Below are 5,305 nucleotides of genomic sequence, written 5' to 3'. Positions count from 1 at the left end.
AAATATTTCAGATTTTTTTATGTTCTTATTATATTTGTATAGTTATATTTTCGGCCATTTATAGATATTTTAGATCCCTTAACCCTACTCCCATACCTAAACACATCCACATTTATAGAGCGTTTAAAAAACATATATACAACGTAATGGGCACAAAAATATAGTGTGATCATTTTAGTTTAAAAAATACCGTTAAATAGATATTTTTGAGGCACCCAACTCTTAGCTCTAAACCTAACCCTAAGACTTCTTAACAATATATAAGAAATATATTGCAGATAATCAACAATTTTTTTTATTTGCAATGAGTGTGAAATTTGACAATAAGTCAATACTGAAATTAATTACTTTTATGATCATTTTATGTTGTGTTTTTGGCATAAAATAATAATAATAACAATAACAATAACAATAATAATAATAACAATAATAACTATTATTATTATTATTATTGTTATTATTATTATTATTATTATTATTATTATTATTATTATTATTATTATTATTATTATTGGATTCACAGCATATTGAGAAAACTTATTTTATGTTCCATGGCAAATAATATAAATATTACATGATACGCAATGGTTAAAAGATTACAGGAATGTTCATTTTAAAGGTTTTAAAGTGTATTCTTGTTTAACATCACATAATTCCTTGAATCTAATTGGTAGGAGAAGTCACACAGAACAGAAATAAATGTTATCATTTCAAATGAGTCAACTGCATTTAACAAATGTGATTGAAAACTCAATGATCTCAATGATCATAAACACTACAGAATCAACCAATTAAAAGAACTATAGAGGTCAATAATTACCATGAAATGTCTTGTTACCAACATTGTTCATAATATTTAATTCAATACATGTGAATACTCATGAGATCATGTTGGGTTGTGTGTGTGTGTGTGTGTGTGTGTGTGTGTGTGTGTGTGTGTGTGTGTGTGTGATTTTATCCCTTGCTAAAGGCTATCAATGGAACTCGAGCTTTATGCTCTCTGGACTCCAGTAATGTCTAGACTGATATTTTTCTGCTGTTGTCTGCTGGCTGTTTTGTGTGTAGTTTTGTCATGGGTGGCCCTGCTCTGTGCCTGACAGAGAGATTGTTGGAGGTTTGATTCCCGCTGTCGGAGACTAAACAGGCTGCTGTGTGTTTTATCTATTAAACGTGCCTCCTGCAGACCGCGTTATCACAACCGTACCAAAAAACTGGAACACATTTGCTGAGTATTAATAGATAATTATACACAATTACAAGCACTGAGGCTACAAGTGGAAAAGAAAGGTCATTGTGTGACCTAAACAAAATGGGTGAATGGGTGAAAAAGAGGTAACAGGTAGAAATACGCACTGAAATATACACTGAAGTCATGGTTTATCTTTTTTCCCGGCTGGCTTGGATTGTCTCCTCTGTCCCCTCCTGGATATTCCCACATTAGGAGTGTCCACGCTGCTCTCCAGGGCCGGGAGGCTGGGAAAGGCAGCAGCCTGGTGTTCTCACATTCAGTCCAGGACGCTTGTTCATTGGCCAGATGTGTGGATGAAGAATAGACCGCCAAACCAGCTCAGATGTGTTCAGAGCAGCACAGCCAATCGCTGAACTTCGACACAAACCTGCAGGGAGACATCAGCGGATTACTGGATGTAGGGATGAGGTTTGACCACGAGGAACTGATCTAGAATGATTTCATGGAAAAGATGCTGGTATAGCAGATGGGGTTCAGTTTCATACGCATGCAAGGTTTGATTGGTTTGTTTTAAATCGTGTGCAAAGAAGTCCAAAATTAATAACAAATGAAATCTGAAAACTCCAACACATGGGATGGTTAGTGTTTAGTAACGTCTTAATCATTGTACTATGTTCGGTTTTAACATTTAAAGATCTATTTACAAGCAAACCTCCTACATTTCTGCCCACACAGTGAAACTGCTTGTTACAACTCATCTGTTGTTGTAATTTAGAAATGATATTTATATATGTATAAGCATGTATGCACTAGAGTAAACTGAATAAAACATGAAAATATCTTATTTTGTGTTCACCACAGACCTTGTTTCAGAATCAAAAACTTATTGACTTGAGGCAGACGGAACCGGAAGTCATCCCTGCGACGCTCAACAGAATTGGTGTTTGATGAATTAATAAAACATCAAAGTTATTTTGAGCTTTCATTCATTCTCACTTAAGGTGTAAACTCGAGGCTCTTAAATCAAAAGTGTAAAAGCTTAAGGGTTTATATAACTGACTACATCACAGTTTGTACCCCCCCCCCCCCACCACACACACACACATACACACACACACAAACACAAACAAATAAAACAAACAAACATAAATAAATAAATAAATAAATAAATAAATCAATCAAAATGCCAGATGAGTAAGATGTCCAAAATTCACAGCAAGCATGAAACCGCAGGTGAACAATACCTGGACAAAATACTGCACCAGCTGAAACTCAATAGTAAGAGAAATCCGGACAATTTACTATCCCATAATGCAATGGAAGCTGTGGAAATGTCAGATTTGAAAAGTAAAAAAAAAAAAAAATATATATATATATAACTAAAAAGGCTCTTTTGAAGACTTTTCTCTTTGAAGGGCTGGTTGCACATATTTGTTTAAGCACATATGGATCAAAGGACAATAGCAATATGGCGGATGAGAATATATCTACTACATAAATACTTCTGGCACATTTTGGCACCTGGATAAACTGGCTTGTGGGTGTTTAATGAATATGCTGCTGGTTTTACGATAAAATAGTGGGTTCAGTGCATTTTCAGTGAATTTACATAATAGGTTTCATAACTGATTTCTTTTAAGTCAAGCTGCATCTTCCCTTATCGACAAAGAGGACAAACATGGAATAAAAATAAGACAGAGAGATAAAGATGGGTGGTGAAGTTAAACAAACTGCAGACTTGCAAACCGCAGCTTGTACTTTGATAGAACACCTTTCTTCCCCCACACTGTGAACTAGTGCAAGATGAGTAGGCGGCAGCACAGCAGATTAGAAAGAGGGAGAGAAATAGAGAGAGTTTCAGGTCACTGACTCTGCAGCCGCAGCATACTCTAAGACTGCAACTAAAGGCCAAGACTGCGGCGTCTTCTCCGGACTGACCGGAGGAACCCGACCCCATCAACCGGTTCTGTGTCCAAACCTTCCCTTTCAGCTCTCATTGCACTTTCACAATCTCCACGAGCGAAGAGGAGCATCGACAGGAAACCACTTTATCGGGAGCACAACCTTTCTCAGAAAGCCATCACACATTAAACACAGTTAGAAGGGACTAAAGCATAGTTCAGCTGGTAGAGCGAAACACTGGGTCATGGGTTTGACTCCTAGGGAATGCACTCAAATGTGCATTCAATGCACTTTAAGTCACTTCGGATAGACTTAATGTAGGATTCGGACACAGTCCATGAGTCGTGATACCTCTCAGATTGTGGTTTTGATGTTTTGCATTGTTGTATTGGAACATGCTGAAATCAGCATGAGAGACGTGCTGGTATCTTGTATAAACCAAGACTGCTGCCAATAAACGCCCACATGCTTCTTTGATCTGGCATACGAATAAAAAAAATAATAATAATGAAATTAAAAACAAACAAAGCAGAGGACAGTTTTGTGGTTACAAGAAAAACACCAAAGCATGCATTGGTATTTGATTTAGACAAACACATAGACTTTATCATCTACACTAAACCTGAAAGTGTGTATGGTTTTCTATTTGTTGCCATGTCTAGAACACAGTATGCGTGATGTGCATGTGTCTAAAACTGCTCGCACTATTCACAGACTCTAGATCATTGACTAAGTGAACTGTTAATTTGTTTACAAATTTGCTGACTAATCGAAATAGTGTTTACAGAAGTACATATCAGTAGTTGTAGGATTTTACTCTCAGTTCTTTGGGTGTTCAGATACGTCAGAGAAACCAATTCACGGATTGAGTAAGCTGTTAAAGTTGTTAAAATCTATTTTTCAAAATGCATGTTATAGATCGTATTGTGGAAAATTCATTGGTGCATATGTTTCATTTTTACCTTGCAACATTTAATCAAACATTACACATCTTCCGGTGAACTTCTGAGATCTTCTAGATCTTCCAGTGAGCGCGACGGATTTCTCCACTCAGTTTATTGTCTTAAACTCCACCCTGCAAACTCTCCTTTTGAGTGCCACACCCTCATCTCTTTATCCAATCAAAAAAAGGTGCATATAACCAAACCCCGCCCTACTTTTTTTCTTTTTCTTTTTCAGTTGTGTAACAATTTGGAAGAAAAGATCTGTCACAAACTGTTCCAATTCAGTCTGATTTGAGTGAACCAGTTCAAAAGAATGATTCATTCACAAACCGGACATCACTGATTTATTGATCCCTGTGTTTGGCCAAAGCTGAATTAATCAGGTGTGAGACACATGGAGCCTTCAGACAGACAGACATGGTAAAAATAGGGAGGGACGATGAGAAGAAAAGAGAGATTGCAGACAAGGGAGGGGCATCATGAGTCAAATTGGAAACATGTCCTTTCAACATGTCCAATCTGGCTCAGCGTATCTTATCTTCAGGTGAGAGACGATGACCCCTGCCGTGGAAAGCAGGATCGGAGCTGATCCTTGCGCTATCCTTCCCTCGGTCGTTCTCTCTCTCGGTGGCTTTGATGTACAACTGGTGCATTTTAGGCACGCTCTGTCACTGAGGCACTATTTTTATCTGCTCTCGGGTGGGATTGGGTCCAGACACTTGCTCCTATGGGTGTGGATTTCAACATGGATGTTGTTTAAATCTTTAAAAATCCAAAATGGAAATTTCAATCGAAAATTAATTTTCTTACTGAACCAGACCTGCGTGACTTCATATTTTCTTTGGAAAATACATTTACCATACTATAGAAGTCAATGGGGTTCAGCATTCCTCAAAATCCATTCCTTTGTGTTTGTGTTCCGCAGAAGAAAGAAACTTCAGGTATAGACCTTACACACCATATTGAATTGAACACGGATGAAAACAACCCTTACCAAAAAGTAGTATACTTCAAGTTTATTTTATTAAGTATACTTAAGTATAGTTCAAGTATATTTAGACTTTTTGTAAGTATAAGTCAAGTATACTTAAATGTCATTTTAAGTATATTTCTGAGAAGTACATAAAGTCCATTTCTGAGAAGTACATAAAAAGTAAACTAAAAGCATACTTTCCTATTTTTAGTTTAAAAGAAGTATACTAATAGCACACTTGAATAAACTTCTTTTTTGTAAGGGAAGGCTGTTAAGGATAATCTTTACAATGGCACG

This window comes from Cyprinus carpio, chromosome A18 (assembly GCF_018340385.1).
Source record: "Cyprinus carpio isolate SPL01 chromosome A18, ASM1834038v1, whole genome shotgun sequence".
Lineage (NCBI taxonomy): Eukaryota > Metazoa > Chordata > Actinopteri > Cypriniformes > Cyprinidae > Cyprinus > Cyprinus carpio.
The sequence above is the reverse complement of the archived record's forward strand: the minus strand, read 5'-3'. Positions refer to the sequence as shown.